General features: G+C 40.1%; 1 protein-coding gene across 1 annotated transcript in view; it reads right to left on the bottom strand.

The window, feature by feature from the left end:
• LOC135081356 (uncharacterized) overlaps nucleotides 1-18,964 on the bottom strand; it is a 150,195-nt gene extending 131,231 nt beyond the window's left edge. The window contains exon 1 of the mRNA XM_063976075.1: nucleotides 18,825-18,964. The gene's annotated coding sequence lies outside the window, so the exon portion shown is untranslated. The remainder of the gene's footprint in view (nucleotides 1-18,824) is intronic.
• Nucleotides 18,965-19,433: the final 469 nt, after the last annotated feature.

Here is a 19,433-nt window from a genome sequence, read left to right as displayed (position 1 = left end):
CCATTTTCATCTCGATCACCTGGCAACACTGGGAGCTACGCGGAAAAGTATTTTTTTCGACATGGGTGTCTTTAAAGTTAAGGACGGACAGAAGGAGATATGGGAGGAAAAGTCTAAAAATGGGGTTTGGTCGGTTATACGATCCAGACTATGGGAAAAATCCGAAATGTCAGAAAATCAAGATGGCGACCGAGTGAGCGGCCATTTTGTAAAAAGTTTCAGATTTTCGATTTTTCAAATGCATTTTTCGGGCAGTTGGCAACATTTTGGAAAGTCGAGTTGTATGAGGCGGTTGTGTGTCCTGTCGAGAGGTTTTGCTTGGGTGAAGAAATTTCGCCAGTGTTGCCATACCTTAGGAGATTTGGTCCAAAAATGTCGAAAGTAGAAATAACGACTTCCGGTCAAAAATTTGGACGACGCCTCCTGCAAAGGGGTCGTGCAAATGACATTTGACGATTTTCATCTCGATCACCTGGCAACACTGGGAGCTACGGGGAAAAGTATATTTTTCGACATGGGTGTCTTTAAAGTTAAGGACGGACAGAAGGAGATATGGCAGGGAAAATCTAAAAATGAGGTTTTGTCGGTTATACGACCCAGATTATGGGAAAAATCCGAAATCATGGAAAATCAAGATGGCTGCTGAGCGGGCGGCCATTTTGTAAAAAGTTTCAGATTTCTGATTTTTCAAATGCATTTTTCGGGCAGTTGGCAACATTTGGGAAAGTCGAGTTGTATGGGGCGATTACGTAGTTTGTCAAGGAGTATCCTTTGGGAAAACCAAAATTTCCAGTGTTGCCATACTTTGAGAGTTTTGGTCCAAAAATGTAAAAAATGGAAATAACGACTTTCGGTCAGAAATTTGGATGACGCCTCCTGCTAATAGGTCAAACTAATGACATTTGACTATTTTCATCTCAATCACCTGGCAACACTGGGAGTTAGGGGAACTCAAAATTTTGGGACTTGGGTGGTTTTAAGGAATTGTTTCACGGGACTGGGTGAGGATAGAAAAAAATGAAAAATAGGGTTCGGCGCGGAAAATTGTCCAGATTAAGGGAAAAATGCAAAATTTTGGAAATCCAAGATGGCCGCCAAGCAGTTACCCATTTTCCAAATGAAACTGAGTTTTCCATACAAATTGTATGCAGGGGGGCTTGGTTAACGTAGAAAAAGGCGAGGCCGAAGGCCGAGCGATAGTTTAAAGCCTGTGAGTCGCCATAGATTTATTTTTAATGCGTCAAAAAAGGACTAGAGCCCAGTGACAGACAGAAAGGCGAGGCCGAAGGCCGAGCGATGGTTCAAATCCCGACAGTCGCCATAGATTTACTTGTGTTGCGTCAAAAAAGCACAAGAGCACCGCGACAGACAATAAACGCCCCGTGTAATTTTTGCGAGGCCGAAGGCCGAGCTCCGAATGCGAGGCCGCAGGCCGAGCGCCGCGTAGGGCGAAGCCCGGAGCGGCCAGCATCGCAGATCTAGCTTTTGTAGCCCGCGTAGCGGGCGACCAAAGCTAGTCTATATTATATAAAGCTCGATTACCACTGACTCACTGACTGACTGACTGATCAGGGGTATTTTTGGGGTATTTAGAGGGGAGGGGGGTAAAATTGTTGGTGTTTGTTTTTTACTAGATTTTTTGACACGCAGGTTTTTTAGATTTTTTTAACCAAAAAACAAAATGGCGGCATTTTTTGAGACAACAACTTTTTTGTTTTTCATCCTGAATTTTTTCCTTTTTGGGAGTTTATTTTGGTTGCCAAGACGTGTTAAAAAAATTGAGAAAAAATTAGAAAAACAAAATGGCCGCGCCGCCATCTTGGATTGAAAATGCGATTTCGGGGTGTTTTTAGGGAGGTGTCACTCCGAGATGCGCAATTGTTTTTGAAAAATTCTTTTGGGTGTTTGTGACATGTATAGTCTTCTTTAGTCTTTTTCACAGATTATGAAAAAACAAGATGGCGGCTGAGCCGTCGGCCATTTTGTTGCGATCAAAAAATTCCCAAACTTTGACAGCAATTTTCCGGTAGATGGCGACACCGGAGTGGGGTACAATGTTCCGGGCGATTGTTGGTCTGTTCCTCGAGTGTTGCCATGAATCGGAAAAATCTACCATTTTGGAAGAAAATTTTACCACCACGGCCCCGGATAGTAGAAAATGGAAATTTCCAAAAATTCCAAAAACTTGGTGTGCAGTTTGGTGACGTTTGGGGACCCGAATGACATTTCACCATTTTTATGAAAAAAGTCTGGCAACACTGAAAGTTATGGGGAAAAGTTATTTTTGCGACATGGGTGACTTTAAAGTTAGTGACAGACAGAAAGAATAATGGCAGAAAAAAAATAAAAATGAGGTTTGGTCGGATATACGACCCAGATTATGGGAAAAATCCGAAATGTCAGAAAATCAAGATGGCGGCGGCGTGGGCGGCCATTTTGTGAAAAGTTCAAAATTTCGAAATTTTGGAATTCATTTTTCGAGCACATGGCAACATTTTGGAAAGTCGAGTTGTATGAGGCGGTTGTGTGTCCTGTCGAGAGGTTTCGCTTGGGTGAAGAAATTTCCCCAGTGTTGCCACACTTTGGGAGATTTGGTCCAAAAATGTCGAAAGTAGAAATAACGACTTCCGGTCAAAAATTTGGATGACGCCTCCTGCAAAGGGGTCGTGCAAATGACATTTGACCATTTTCATCTCGATCACCTGGCAACACTGGGAGCTACGGGGAAAAGTATTTTTTTCGACATGGGTGTCTTTAAAGTTAAGGACGGACAGAAGGAGATATGGCAGGGAAAATCTGAAAATGGGGTTTGGTCGGTTATACGACCCAGACTATGGGAAAAATCCGAAATGTCAGAAAATCAAGATGGCTACCGAGTGAGTGAGTGAACCATCTAAAGCAGCGGTTCCCAAACTTATATTGTCTACTGCCCACTTTGAGAATAAATTATTTTTAGCGCCTCCATTTGTAGTCGAGTGTCGAGTGCTCAGTCGGTGTCTAAGAGTTCTCCTAGTAAATGACGCCTCCCAAGCCTCTACACAACGTCCCGATTTTTTTTCTGGTCGGGCTTCCGAAATTAGGCATCAACTGACTTAGTACGCCGGCGGTAGCCAAAAGCTTAGGGGTGAGAAGCTTCAAGTGGCCGTCAAATGACCACTGTCCAACTAACTACAACCCGAGGTACCGCAAAGATTTTCCGACTGGAATAGGTGTTCCCCCTACAACTGGGTCGGACCCTGCTGGCGGAGCATTCCTATTAACTATTCTGTAACCACCTATTTATGGCAAGTAAATTATCAGTATTATTCCTCTTTATAATATTAGTATACATACTTTAGCTCTTGCTGTTCCAAATTTTCGTCATTCGTTTTCGTTTCATCGCTAAAAATAACTTACTTTTATTTCTCATTACGTCTGAAATAGAATTTGTTGTCGCAAAATCTACCACAACGTGATCGCAAAATCTACCACCAAGATTTTGCGGATACACTATAAAAGTCCGGCTACGTGTCAAATATCAACGTACGCATGACACATGTCAGCAGAGCACTGAGCGACGTGACCTCACTCTGGAACGCCTCGAGGCGGACTGAATTTGAACTTTTTTTATTTTTTTTATTTTTGTAGGGACGCGCGCTGGTAGCTTGAGGAGCTTTTCCAGCTTCACCGGGCAGAGTGGCGAGTACAGAAGGTACTCTAGCCCGATCAGTGGCGAACCCAACTAGAGGGTTGCCCACCGCGGTGTTGGACCAGAGTCCAGCCTACGGCGGGCTCACTCTAGTGGGCCCGATCGAGGGGACTACGGACGCGGCCTGAGGGCGCCACGGTAGGCTCGGACCTCGGCTCAGGCCGTGTCCGGGGGACGGATAGGGGAGAACCGGCCCGGTACATGTCTGTACCGTCCGAAATGGAAAGCAGGGCCTCGTACTCGCCGGCGAGTACGGTGTAACGAGCTACTGTGTTGTGGAGTAGTTGGCGTGCTTAAGGCAGTGATGTCTGTGTTCAGAAATTCGGTAATAGGATCGTCCGGGTCGTCTAGGACATGCCTAGGTCGTCGGTATTGGGCAGCGACATCTTTCTGGGGTGTATACGTGGCGGCGCTAACGATAAGAGGGTTCTTGTGGTTGATCGCTTTATCAAAGTAGCGGCGAGAGGCTTCTTTCATAAAGTGATCAATCGATGGGATCTCGAAATCTCTATGGAGATTCGTATTACGCACGAACCACGGGGCGTCCGCGGCTCGGCGTAAGAATTTGTTTTGGAGGGTCTGGAATTTCTTAAGGTCTGTGCAGGAAGTGTGAGCAAACACCGGACTGGCGTAAGTCAACAATGGACGGATGCAGGTTTTGTAAATTGTCAACTTATTTCTAAGTGACAATTTACTTTTCCTTCCAACTAGGTGGTAGAGTCGGTGGATGTAGTGGTTCGCACGGCTCAAGACGCGTCTGAGGTGCGGAGCGAACGATAATCTCTGGTCGAGGGTGACACCTAAGTACTTGGCCTCACTTTTCCAAGGAATAGTTTGGTCAAATAAGGTGAGATGGGTGGGGACATTAGGACGAGTGCGAACCGGAGGACGTTTCGCAGACAAAGCCCTAGAAAAGTACACTGCTGCACTTTTTTCGGGATTTATCCCTCCGACCACAACCCTAGACCCGACCAACGTCGACAAGGTGCGAACGATAATCAAAGGTTTCCGTCCCAACAAAGCCCCCGGCCCGGACCGTATCTCTAATAGAGTCTTACGCGCCCTGCCCGCCCCCCTAGTATACCTCTTAGTCGCTATTTTCAACGCGGCCATGTCTCACTGCATCTTTCCCGATGCGTGGAAAGAGGCAGAAGTCATTGGCATCCCGAAGCCCGGTAAGAAACTGGCTGACCCCACAAGCTACAGACCCATCAGTCTCTTAAAGACCATGGGTAAGTTATACGAACGTATAATTGTTTCTCGATTAAGAGATTATGTTTTTTCCAATAATCTCTTAATAAACGAACAGTTTGGCTTCCGCGCCTCACATTCCTGCGTACAACAGGTGCACCGCTTAACGGAGCATATACTTAGCGGCCTCACTGCTAAGCCACCCGTAGGGACAGGAGTGTTATTCTTCGACGTAGCGAAGGCATTCGATAAAGTCTGGCACAACGGCTTGATTTACAAGCTTTACGAACTCGGTGTGCCGGACAGTCTCGTGCACATCTTACGTGACTTTTTATCGAATCGCACCTTTCGTTACCGAGTAGATGGCTCCCTCTCCTCCCCCCGCCCCATAAGAGCCGGAGTCCCCCAGGGCTCCGTGCTCTCGCCCATCCTCTTTTCATTGTACGTCAATGACATCCCCAAATATCCGCATACGGATTTAGCCCTCTTTGCGGACGACACCGCACTCTACAAGTCCGGACGTAATCGGAATTACATCATCTTGGCGCTTCAACGCGCAGTCACACAATTAGGCGAATGGTTCAGGAAGTGGCGTATCGAGGTAAATCCCTGAATTTGAACAATTCTTGCGCGGCGTTTTATAGTACTTTTGAAATACTCATAGAAAAAAAATTACAATGAATTATTTTAAATTTTAAAGTAAATATTTGAGATAAGATATTCTTCTATTATTCGGCATGTGACGATGCACAGCATCTGGTGAGAGATGCGTCTACTTCCGGTGTAGTTTTTTACCATTTTATACCTTAAATGACGTCATTTCCGCAATTATTTAATAGGAATTGATTTGACTTACTTTCGTTTGCCGCCATTTTAGTCACCTGGGGGCGAGCTTGCTCGGAGTTCTTCACCAGATGCTGTGCATCGTCTCTGCTCAATAATACAAGTTTTATTGTTTTGTAAAACTTGTACTATTTTACATAGCGTCTTTAACTTCCAAACTAGCAACATCGTAAGCAGAAACTCTGCTCAGATTTTTACTGAAATAATTTATTTCTCAACGTTCTTATACTAAGTTTAAAATTAAAAAGTGCAATTGACCGCGCGTGTGTGACCGCGAACGACATGTACGTGATGGTGGTTGGCGCCAAAGGGGACGAGTGTCTTCCGGACGACGAGCAGGTGGACCCAGAGCGTCGGATACCGGAGAAACTCGGACCCCGGCGAGATTCAAAACGGATGAAACGAGGTACGTGGGATTCTGATAGCTTTAACACTCTTTTCGATCAAATGAGCATTCTCGCGAATCTCTATATTATTGTATAAATAGATTGAATAACGTACCCACAACCATCTTATACAATTTTAACGGCGGCCCCGTCAGCCCAAATCGCAAACATTACCAATCAAAATACGTTGTTAGCATTACCACAATCGAACGATAACTCTTTCTGGTACGAGTTTCTTAATAAATACCTCTTTAAAAAGGCTCATTGTGCTCATAAATTATAGCACCTACAAATGCTTTACCACATCAACAAAGCACTTTAAACTACAACTATTAGTAGACTGGGCGGCCACCCCCAACACTGAGCCAGCTTACAGCTTGAATTATTAAATTCTAATGTTTTTTGCAAATCAAGAAGCTTAATAAGTATGACAAAATGTGCTAAGTGCATCGAACATGTATACCTCTATTTTTGCAACAACATATTATAAATTGTAATGTGACATGCAATAAACGTTTTTGAATTTGAATTTGAACATGTCACGAGCGTATCCTGGCTAAAATTCCTAATAAGCATTGTGCGAGGAGCACCCTCCCAGTGCTGGATTTTTGTTCGGTAAAATTACCCTTTGCTCGTACTGGTGATATCTAAAAAATAATCCGACCTTGGTTCTCTAGCCGGTCACTTCAAGCAAAATCAAAACATAATAATATCTTTATTTGCTTAGACTGATTAAATTAGTTCTTACAAATTGTCAAATACTAATAAGTAAGTAACCTTTACCTACACATCTTACAAAGATAATACTTTAAAGCAAATAGGTACATAAGCCTCAAAATAACTCCCTTCGATTTAGAACAAAAAGCCAAGGATTCCAAATCAGTCCCTTCAGGTCCCCTTGACGACCAATAAGTCAAATGACCATCCACTCAGCAAATTCTATGGAAGCTGCCTTTGAGCGTACCTATCTTGGGCATTGGCAGGCGTCATCATTCTGCGGAGGTCAACCTGTTACCTGACAATGGTTCCAGGGATGCGTCTGCCATTCACCTCCAAGCCGGTGCTTGCCCCTACACCTGCAACGCCGTGCTTTATTCAGCGTCTTAACACTCTTGACTGTCTAGCGCTGACCAAATAAGAATAGCAAAGTCAAGTGACTTTCCACTCAGCAAATTCTACGGAGGCTGCCTTTGAGCGTATCTTAGGCAGTGGTAGGCGTCATCAGACTGCGGAGGTCAACCTGTTACCTGACAATGGTTCCAGGGATGCGTCTGCCATTCACCTCCAAGCCGGTGCTTGCCCCTGCACCTGCAACGCCGTGCTTTATTCGGCATCTTAACACTCTTGACTGTCTAGCGCTGACCAAATAAGAATAGCAAAGTCAAGTGACTTTCCACTCAGCAAATTCTACGGAGGCTGCCTTTGAGCGTATCTTAGGCAGTGGCAGGCGTCATCAGACTGCGGAGGTCAACCTGTTACCTGACAATGGTTCCAGGGATGCGTCTACCATTCACCTCCAAGCCGGTGCTTGTCCCTTCAACGCCGTGCTTTATTCAGCGTTTTAACACTCTTGACTGTCTAACGCTGACCAAATAAACCGAAATCCTGTTAAAACAGGTGCTGAAATTACCAGATAAGGCACCGCTCAGCATGAGCCTGCTCCTCACAATATTCCTTCGCAAGAAAGACAGACCAAACAACCTATTCTATTAAACATCCTAATCAGTATATACAATTATGTAAGTATCCGATCTGAAGTAGTTGAATGCTAAATTCTAAATCTGGATGCAGATACCGACCACAGAGACACCGCCGGCCTCTCCGCATGTCTTGTCAAGGTACCCCAAAATTATCAATCTCTCGTTCTCTACTGCATACCGAAAAACATTGATACAATCACAAACTACTTACTAAACCTCGTCACCTTTGACAAACCAGACGAGACAGCAACTACTAGAACGGAAGGTTTCTGTGTAACATTTTATCTTCTGGAACACTTTAAACCTTGTCAATTACGTGAACTCAGGTTCAACAAGTCGTCATCTCTAAGGGTTTTGTCGGTAAATACGAAATCTATACGACTCAACAAGTGCCTATAATGGTAAGCTTGATCTCCAGTGAGGGCTCATCACAACTCGACCCCACACAACCGATCCAATACACAAGACTCCAGCTCAGCATCTCTTAACAACCATCTGGATGTCTACAAAATATCAGAAATTATAATCAGCGATGGGGGATTTCTCATTCTTTCATTCATTTCATGTGCGTTCACTAATTTTGCTATCGGACAATCAAAGCATAGCCTATACTCTAAACTAAGGGAGGAAGGGGCACATTCAGAGCCTCTATTGGAACTGTCTCTCTAACTTTTCAACTTGAAAAACATCACCTCCTTCCGGTTCAGTCGGGTAAAAATAGCTCTGACAGCGCAAAATATTATCTCCCAGGTCGATTCAATCAAATTTATCTGACGATCTAGGTCGATTTACGGGGAAAACAACCTACTTAGTGACATCTCCTGGGTTCAGATCCAAAGGTAAATATTCCAAAAGTTCGGGAAACTGGATATCCAGAGACCCCACAGAGATTCACCAGCAGCCTTTGCAACGACTTCAACCAGGGTGGCTATGGTGGTAAACTAGGCTAAATCTTTGCTGTCCCGTTTCTCACCACAGCAAAAGGTACCTGCTTAGCACCTCGAAGTGACCTTTCTGGCTTTTCTTAGCAGGGCTCGAGGCCGACCCTCAAAATACAGAATCTCCACCATGTTCTTACCACATGGTGACCTCCACGTCAGGATCGGGTAACATGTAATTTTTTATGTTAAGTTGGGTGTAATAAGGTATCGTTCCTAAAACATACCTGGCAAAAATCCACTTTAAAAACTTATAAAATAACCTGGCCTTGGTGGTAAAACTAATGGCCTAAGGAAAACAGTCGTAGCTATATACTTACCTCTTGAAGCTCGACAGCAAGATTTATTTGCTAGACTAAATCGTTTATCTACTCTTCTACTACCCTGTGGGTCTAGACAAAATTCACTTTAAAATCGCAAACCAGTCGAAGGACGGTCGATTAGCCTTCTTTTTTCTATTATGAAGTTATAACGTATCCAATTTTCGATTCGATCAAAAAGTGCTACTTGTCTAGGAGGGCTGGTATTACTAATCTAAAACTATAAATTAAAGATAACTTTAATTTTCTTACTAAGCATAAAAGCTTAACCAATTTCACTTCCTGATAAAGGCCTTAAACCCAACAGTAGGTATCTAAAATGTGACCTTTACGAGGCTTCTCGCAGACTAGCTTATGTATATTTTTCTCCTACCATCTACATCAGCTGCTGACATGACAAAACACCTTAGGTGGGACTATGTTTTGTCAACTTGTTTTCACATGTTTATTAACTTAATCCTGAAATTATTTAGAAATAATTTCAGGATTAAGTTAATAAACCTTGACCTACGAGTAAGGGGCCGTCCATATATTACGTCATTCTAAATTAGGGGGGGGGGGGGTTGGTCTGCGGATGACGGTAAATGATAGATAGGGGGGGGGGGGGGTGTTTCGAAATTGACGTCATTCTTATTTATTTCTTTATAGTTTAGCTTTCCGCCCGCGGCTTCGCCCGCGTGGAATTTTGTCTGTCACAGAAAAACTTTATCGCGCGCGTCCCTGTTTCAAAAACCGGGATAAAAACTATCCTATGTTCTTTCCCGGGACTCAAACTATCTCTATGCCAAATTTCATCAAAATCGGTTGCGAGGTTTAAGCGGGTAAGCGTAACAGACAGACAGACAGACAGAGTTACTTTCGCATTTATAATATTAGTTGGGATTGTTCACATACAAAAAAGATTATTTCTAAAAAGAAATTTCTTCCAGCACACCTAGTAAGTGAGACTGCAAATGTGAGAGGCGGCTAAGGCGCGTACAATACTAAAATAACTCATAATAAAATACATAATGCAACATAGATGTACACGAATACAGTAATAACTACAGATAATATACTCTAACAATAATATTACATATAATACTAGCTGCCCGCCCCGGCTTCGCCCGTGGTACTTTCATGTATTATACATATAAACCTTCCTTAAGAATCACTCTATCTATTAAAAAAAACCGCATCAAAATCCGTTGCGTATAGGGTTGCCAGGCGTCCGGCTTTAGCCGGACATGTTTGGCTTTTTAGGGTCTTGTCCGGCCTGTCCATTGTCGAGCCACAGAATCATATGAAGCGCACGCATCAGGAATCAGGATGTTGGTTAGCAACCGATGATGATAGTACTCACTCATGAGCTGACACTAATTGCGCACCCCCCCCCCCCTGTCACATGTACGGCTTTTAGGTTAAAATGTCCGGCCATATGAAACACAAAGTCCGGTTTTTGTGAATTTGGACCTGAGCCCCGATTACGGTAACTTTTAACGTTTCCAATCCAGACGCGTTTCATCGATTCTGCGATACGATTGGTCAAAACAGCTGACGTACGCTGTTGAACGACCAATCGTATCGCAGAATCGAGAAGCGTGTCTGGATTGGAGACGTTAAAAATTACCGTAATCGGGGCTCTGGCAACCCTAGTTGCGTAGTTTTAAAGATCTAAGCATACATAGGGACAGACAGCGAAAACGACTTTGTTTTATACTATAAGTCGGCTTCCTTTGTCTTTGGCAATATATAATATTATTATTCCCTATTTTTAACTTTTATATTATATTAAATCAATGATTATTGCCAAAGAAAAATAATAAAAGGTGATTCTATAACCAAGTGTTTTAATCGTAATATAATACCCTATTTTTCTCAAATCTGCAATGTTTTAATTTTGTCAAACTGGTAATGACGTCAATTTTGGGAGAAGGGGGGGGGGGGTGTCATTAAGAAATGACGATAGGATGATTGTAGGGGGGGGGGTCTAAAATCTGAAAAAATCGATGACGTAATTTATGGACGGCCCCTAAGTTCGGCACCGTTACGGCATCATACAAACAACTGGGAAAATGACAGCAAATCCAAAAAAAAAAAAAAAAAACAACATAGGTATGCCCTTGCTACGGTTGCGTAAGTTACTGGAATCAGGCGAGCAGAGGCGAACAGCGGAATATAATAACACATTATTTATTTATTTTTTTTTTCAACACCAAGTAATACTAGGAATCTACATGGATAAAAACAGTATAAAGGTTGTTGGATTTAAAACCTCTCCTGGCATTGTTGACTTCGTTGTGGCATCTTTAATTTGGGTTGATATTTAGCCATAGATGAAATTATTTGATGAGATATAGGCGTAGGCAGAACAATAATAGCAATTATAAGGCAGACACTTTTATTAACTGATCTACGACCGATACGCCAAATAACATATTATTTAATTAATAACTTTCAATCAACAGATCCAAAGGATGTTGGATACTCTTCAATCATACTCTGCTCTCACTGGGCATTTAGAACAAAACATGTTAATACCCTGAAATTAATCATGTTCTAATCTAGTTCTGTTACAGAAACTCGAAAACTTTCATCACATAGCGCCATTGGTAAGTAGTCACCAGGAGCTAATAAACAAGTCTCTCACCAGATGCTGTGCATCGTCACATGCCGAATAATAGTACAAGTTTTACAAAACAATAAAACTTGTATTATTGAGCAGAGACGATGCACAGCATCCCAAGAAGGCCTCCTGGTGAGCTCTCTATGAAGAACTCCGAGCAAGCTCGCCCCCAGGTGACTAAAATGGCGGCAAACGGAAGTAAGTCAAATCAATTCCTATTAAATAATTGCGGAAATGACGTCATTTAAGGTATAAAATGGTAAAAAACTACACCGGAAGTAGACGCATCTCTCACCAGATGCTGTGCATCGTCTCTGCTCAATAATACAAGTTTTATTGTTTTGTAAAACTTGTACTATTATATTAAGCTATTTTTGTGTTGAATAAAGGAAGAATATTGGTGAAAAAATCACTTTGATTTTTGGGTATTTCACGTTTTTTTAATTTGTGATTTCTTATTGTAAAATGCTTAAATCTAAAAAAATTCTCAGATAACTATTTGCCCAAGGATCTATGCTATAGGATATAAATGTTTGTTAAATCGTTTTTACAGTATTTTTATACAAATTTCAGCTTGTAAACTGACGCTAAAGTGGAAATTTACAAAACCTGTGTGGACTTATCTTGATACAATTCTTAAATACTAAACTAATCGCAAAATTTTCTCAATTAACTATTTAGACGACGAAATTGCCTAACTATTTATGCCTATAACATATTTGTAATATTACTGGTTAATGATTGTAACGAGTTGAAAAAGTACTGTTTTTGCGCCAAACGGCGTAAACGCTCTTAACATAAAACAAAGTTAAAACACGATAAAAAGTAATTATAAAACTTCTGCCTAATTAAGTGTGAGTAAATTATACAAAATTATTTAAAATATACTATCTAATTACAAAACAGATAGGTATTAGTGATACATTAGATACATACTAATTTATTTAAAGTGGAAGAAACCATAATTACGGATCATTCAATTATTTGAAGCTTTTTTAAATGTTTAATTGAGTAGCATTACAAAGTTTTTAGTCTGCGAGCACATAGGTAACATCAAAATTGTACCAAGATCTCAGAATGGGTATTCGATTCAAGAATCGTTTGCCGGCTCTATATTATATGAGCGGTGCAATTATATTACACTAACAGCGGCGCGTGACATAAGTAACCGTTGCCCAAGCGCGCGCGCATTGTGTCACTGCGCATGGGAACTACATTTATTTTGGCCCGATATGTGTAATGGGGCTCATTAGCAGGTCTTCGTGGTTTGGGTGCTGGATGAGGCTACTGGGTTCGAGTCTGGGCAGCGCTGTGCGTTTAAGCAACAGCGGTAGCTTATGTTTAAAGCTAGTATGAGCGAGCAATGAGCATGTGGTAGAGAGTCGATGCATCTTATGATTATTTGGTGAGAATTATTAGAAATACATTAGACAGAGATAGAATAAAATCTAAATATAATAGTCCAAGTATGTAGTTAACTTTAATTATAAATGTCGTATCAAAAATTCAGGGTGAATGATAAGATTGGAGAAAGCTCTATACTTCAGTATAACACTCATACCCACAATACCCACATACATAAAGTTGCGTTGATAGCGTGCAAACTTCGCCCTTATCACTGCATTTTATAATGAAAATTACCACAAACAATAAAATATTTTTGTCATTTAATTATATCAACTTTAGCAGAACATAAAAATAATGTTTAGGACTGGAGCTTTCAGTGCGTTGCGAAACTCATGGGAATGATTGTTAAAGTGTGGACAAGACACACGCGAGTGATAGTATCTCCACGAGTTTCATTGTGCGATGGGAGCTGCTTCGTAGGTTTCAATTAAATAGCATATTAAGCGCTAAACTGTATGTGAAAATCTTCTTTTCAAGGGATTAATATTATGTTCCTGTATGTCGTCTGTTGCAATTTAAGTTGCATGTGAATATGACATAACTTTTTTATTTTATATGCCAAGATTATTATTTTATTTTATCTATACTAATATTATAAATGCGAAAGTGACTCTGTCTGTCTATCTTGCTTTCATGCCTAAACCATTGAACCGATTTTTAATGAAATTTGGCATAAAGATAGTTTTAGTCCCGGGAAAGGACATAGGATAGTTTTTATCCCGGTTTTTGAAACAGGGACGCGCGCGATACAGTTTTTCTGTGACAGACAAAATTCCACGCGGGCGAAGCCGCGAGCGGAAAGCTAGTACTTTATAAAGCTTGGCCTATTTATTTAAAACTGAAATAAATGTACTATTGTGGAGCTATCTGATACCCTTGCAAAGGACGTTTTCAGCGATTTACATTTGTATGTCTTTTATTCATACTCAACAATAAAAAGTGATTTTCATCAAATATCGTTTGCCAGGACTGTGTGCACTGCACGCGCCTAGGTGATTCTATAAATCACGACCAAACTGCCATTAACACTACAACACCAGTTTGATGTTGTGGTTAAGCCGGTTCTTATTTGTCTCAATTAATAAGTCACTAATGGTTAACTCGTCATTACGTTTGAGTGCAGGAATATCCGCGTTGCACTACGATTATTAAGATCTCTAAAGGATGTTAAAACTCGAATATAAAACGCCGCTTGACTCTCTTTCAAAGAAAAGCAGATTCAACTCTGTTTTGGTTGGTTTAATATCAATATTTGGAGCAGTCTGGAATTTGATCCAGATTCACACGATCAAGAGCGTTGTTTGGAAATATTTAAATGCCAAAATCTGAAAACTCTAGCTCTTATGATAAAATCTAAATCTCACGTTCCAAGCTTATTAGACACTAGCTTTTGCCCGCGGCTTCACCCGTGTGATCGACATAAAATATAGCCTATACTTTTGTAATTCTGGGTTATAAACAATAATACTGTAGTTTCATCAAAATCTGTTCAGTAGTTTTTGCGTGAAAGAGTAACAAACATGTTCACATCCAGACATCCATACAAACTTTCGCATTTATAATATTAGTAAGGTTGATTGCAGACTAACACAGTAGAAGATTTTAACTTATGAGTATAGTCAAGACGTTGAACCCTATAACGAGGTGTTGGTGAAGAAATTCAATTTATCACTCTATTACCGCAAATACCCAGTTTACAAATAAAGTTACCGCTTCCTAAAAACGCTTCGTTCGCCACAAATGAGCGTGGTAAAGGCGCGTCCTCCAGTACGACTGTTCAAAAACCTTACAGCTATTTTATTTCAAGTAAGTTTTGCCAAGGGTTTTTTTATCCGCAACGAGGAAGCTCATGGCCTGCATCTCACGTGATGGTATACGAGTAAAAGGGTATTTAATGAGACAGAACAAAGCACGTCAGTAATTATGATTTGGTGGGGAGTAGTTTTTGAGTAAGTATACTAAGAATTGATACTATAGTAAATTAAATAAGTGCACTAACTTTCGACATTCAGTTTAACTTTCCCCCGGGATAAACTTGACCTTCACTAGTTGGATTTTCCTTGGCGGTCAAGCTGTAGATCCTGGCTACACAGGAGTTGCAGCCGTGGGAATAACATTCGAGATGTGCGATACATCGCACACTATTGGCGGCTTATGTATGTCTGACACCAAGATTCTTCAGTCTAACAACATTTGAGGAAAATGACGATCAAGTTTAGAAGAAGAATAAGTAGTTCTACTCTTCGAGTGCTTGTGAATCGAACATTCGTGGTCGTCGTGTGTACACAGCTCTACCATATCGCACGGCGCGTACGCACGCTGTGAGAACGTTACCAAACAGGCAGTTTGCAACACAATGCTGCCTATTCATTACGCGTTTCCCATAAGCGACAGGAATTTATGGTATTTCAATGGAAATTAAGTGCAAATGCATTATTAGGTTTTTACAATATATTTTGTTAATTGATCATACATGTGCCCGAAATGCATTACGACGCGCGACGTACAAAAGTAAAATCCTTTAATTTATGTACTTTAATACTATTTGATTTTATTCTTCCTTGGTTCATAGAGAATCTGTCCTTAATAAAAACTAATTAGTCCAGTCCAGACACGACACCGTTATTATGTTAAGTTACAATCAAACCAAAGTTATTACACGAATGGATAAGAGTGAACACCGACTTTATAAATACATATCGTTAAATGCCTACGAAACTAAGCATCGTCAACTATTTTGTAAATGTGTGTTGCGAAGGCTCATGACTCCTCAATCAAATTCGAAGTGTGGATTCGAGCAACTCTTGCGCAGCACTTTTACTAGTGAAATGCGCCTGAGTCGATCGTAGGAACCTTGCGCAACCGTGGTGCGGGCGGACTGCGGAATGAGCTGAGCTTGCAGACTTCGTTGACTTCAATATGCTTATCTTTTGATTTACCAAACAGACAGAGTGGTAAATCAAGACATTGACCTGACCTATTTAGTACTTTTATTACACGTGTACCTATGCTTGATGTCAGAACCCATTAAGGCAATAATTTAATGTTGTTGAAGTAGGTAGTTAATTGGTTTTAGGCGTGTATCCTGAATCAACGTTGAGACCTGATTTGGATCTTTGCTTGATGTGAATCGAGAAGGTATACAGGAGCTTTGTTTATGCAAGTTGCACAGTCGACCTTTCCATAAATTAAATATTATTTCCAGTTCGTCAGAAGCCGCAAAAATTACCATTTAATACACAAACAAATATCTTACATGCAAGTGTTTACGTGCAAGTGAAGATTTTCCACAGGGTCACGTCCATTAGCAAGGTCTTGACCTGCTCGTTGATGACACAGGGCTTTTTGGCGAAATTGCCAAAGCAGTTTGCCGTGCCCTTCTTAAGATCAATTAGCCAGCTCTACCATCTTGTAATTTTCCTTGATGACGTAATTTTAATTATATTTCTTTCCACTACAAAAGATTTATATTATTGTTTGGTTGTTGCGCTTGCTCTTGATCGCAATATCGTTTAAGGACCAAGGTATGGATGTAAAATGGTTTTCCCTAGCCAGAAAGAGGGTTATGCAATATATTTTAAGATAAAGCTTTGTTTTTATAATGATCAAAGCTTGGTCTTAAATAAACTTACGAGATGATTAGACAAGTTGGAAAAATCTTAATGCAATTCTAAGTTAAAACCCCGCGTATTCCGCTAGATTCATATTAAACCCTTCATATTATAGTTATTGTGACGTGATAAATAAGGTATAAATCATATTCTTATTGTTATAAAGCAATTTAAATCTCGATCTTGCTTGCCAGGAGATGCATAAATAACGAAACCGGTATTTTAGCCGGAGAACAACAGCGTTAATCGCACGGTAGAAGTAGAGGCAAATAAGACGGTAGGATAATATAACTTTCCACGCCAGTGCGTCCTGCGCAAAAACGGCAGTCACTACACATAATAGTCATATATCATAGTCATATACCTACTCGCAGGGTGGTATATTGATATAATAAGCGACTCGAAAATGATTTGTGTTTATAATGGAGTATAATTCCGTAATGGAATAAACGGCAAGTAAGATTGCCTAATTGCTGTTTGGCCCGAATAATAGACGGAGAGAATATCGGGTGGCATTAAGTTTTCCAGTACCTGCTTTTATACATTCATTGTATACCTACGAATAAATATTAGGTAAATATATAAATAGGCTATTGCAGTGTACAGGTGCAGTATTTCAGAGTTTTCAGGTCACAAATCATCACATGCAGTTGCTACAATGATTTTATTTTGTATTTTATGCAGTAGTTACCTACTTACATGTACCTATTTTATTTAAACCAGTTTCTCCATTTTAACAGTCCAAAAATATATTTTGTTTTACCTATTTTTTGTTTTTGCAATTACATGATGATGAACTTTGAACGTTATAATAACACAATTTCAACTGGTATTTTCATTGTTATGATGTTATTTACTTATCTACATGGATCAGATGGGTAATAACGGCGGAGAAGTGGTTGTTGAAGACAAACAATTACGGACAACTTGTTTCTTGAAGGTACAATAAGAGAACTGCCAGGGACTGGCAAGCGTGTAATATTGTTAGTCATATCGAGCAAGCTTTGATGTAGGTAAAAAAACGGCCAAGTGCGAATCGAACTCTTTGCCTTTGAATTTACTTGCTATCCCAACCTAATTGTAATTTAATAAGTTTGTAATAGCATAGAAATGTTGTACCTACAATTACTCGTACAAATGAAATAGTTTAGGACTTTTCTCTTTAGATGTGCTGTAAAAATTTGATTCTATCCATTTTTGAAGTATCTTCAAAAAGACGGGAAGAAAAACGGGAAGTATCCTACTGTAACTTTTGACTGCGTTGACTTAGGAGCTTAATTTTTTTCACATCCAAAGGGATTGCAAATCTGAGTATTTATTTATTTTATTTTTATTTTATTTATTTTATTTTAATATTAATATCACCTTGATATTTGCACGAAATGTACAGAATTATGGAATTTAAGTAATACCTCTGTCAAATCTGATCAGTGGTTTCGAACTTGTAACATACTTCCTGCTAACTTTTTACAAACAGTTCATCTGCCCATGGGTTCAAGTTATCATTATTTCTGATAGTTGGATCTCATTGGAAAATTTGAAAGAAATTAAATTTTCTTAATTAGGTAATTTACAGGTGCACTTGCTTGTACTCAACCTTCACTACTTGCATTTTTATTAGAGACCAGGCTAAAATTTTATTATGATGCAACAAATAAAAATTGAACTGTCCGAAAAATACATAACGTAAAAAACATTATTTTGCATTTTGCGAAATCTCTTGGAGTAAGTAAATCTCATCGGTAGATCAAGGCCGACCATTGATCTGGGTGAATGTTACATTGATACCGATAAAAGGACCACCACCGTCATTAACATAATTCAAGAAACTTGAAAAGTTGTATTTCAAATATTACGCATAAAGTAAGTAGGTACAAAATTAATGCGTACGCAAAGAGAAAAACAATCCAATTAATTACAAAACTAATTTCTATTAACAATGACGATATGCAAAGAAACAACATAATAACCAGTTGAATAAATAGCCGTATCACTTTTATAAATTCAACAAGGCCATAGTAATTTCCCAAACCATACTCATTTACCTAGCCACTTTAGAATATTTGCCACAGACAATTAAATTAAGTCGCAAGTTTGCGCAAGCAACTACCCTTCAAATTGAATAAACAACTTACACTTACAATGCTCCTCGGTGTTAACTTATTGACACTTCACAGAACACCTTAGAACACATCAAAACAAAGTTATCGGAAGCCGGTCAAGCTAACGTGTGTTACGCGTACGTCAAATCGCGCTGTTGGCACGGAAGCGCGACGCGACCGTTCCCTGCGAAAGTCGGACAGGCACTAAGGTCTCTCAGCTGTCAGGTTGCGCAGACGCAGCAGGTTCTATTTTCAAATAAAGTTGATAAAGACATCGCATTGCGTGCTAATCGTATGCAAGCTTTATTTGTTGTTAATGAGGCTGCTGCAGGCATTATGCTATGACGTTTCATTAGCAGACGTAGCCCGTAAGGTTTTCAGGGTCACGCAACTCTCGTGTGCTGTGCTTTCAGCAGCCATGAGCTTAATCTTAATAGTGTATTATTTGTTGTATTTATAGAATGACATTGAAATGAATTAGGTATATTATGAAATGAAACTGGATTAATGATGTTTTATCATTTATATGTAAACGAAACTAGTATTTGCAATGTTAATTTCGCCCGTAGAGTTTTTCACTTCAATATAAACACTTTCAACGCGTGTGACTAGGTGTCTGCTAATGGCAGTAGGTCATTATAA

The sequence above is a fragment of the Ostrinia nubilalis genome, chromosome 19, assembly GCF_963855985.1.
Source record: "Ostrinia nubilalis chromosome 19, ilOstNubi1.1, whole genome shotgun sequence".
Taxonomy (NCBI): Eukaryota; Metazoa; Arthropoda; class Insecta; order Lepidoptera; family Crambidae; genus Ostrinia; species Ostrinia nubilalis.
This window is presented reverse-complemented; position numbering and strand designations above follow the sequence as displayed.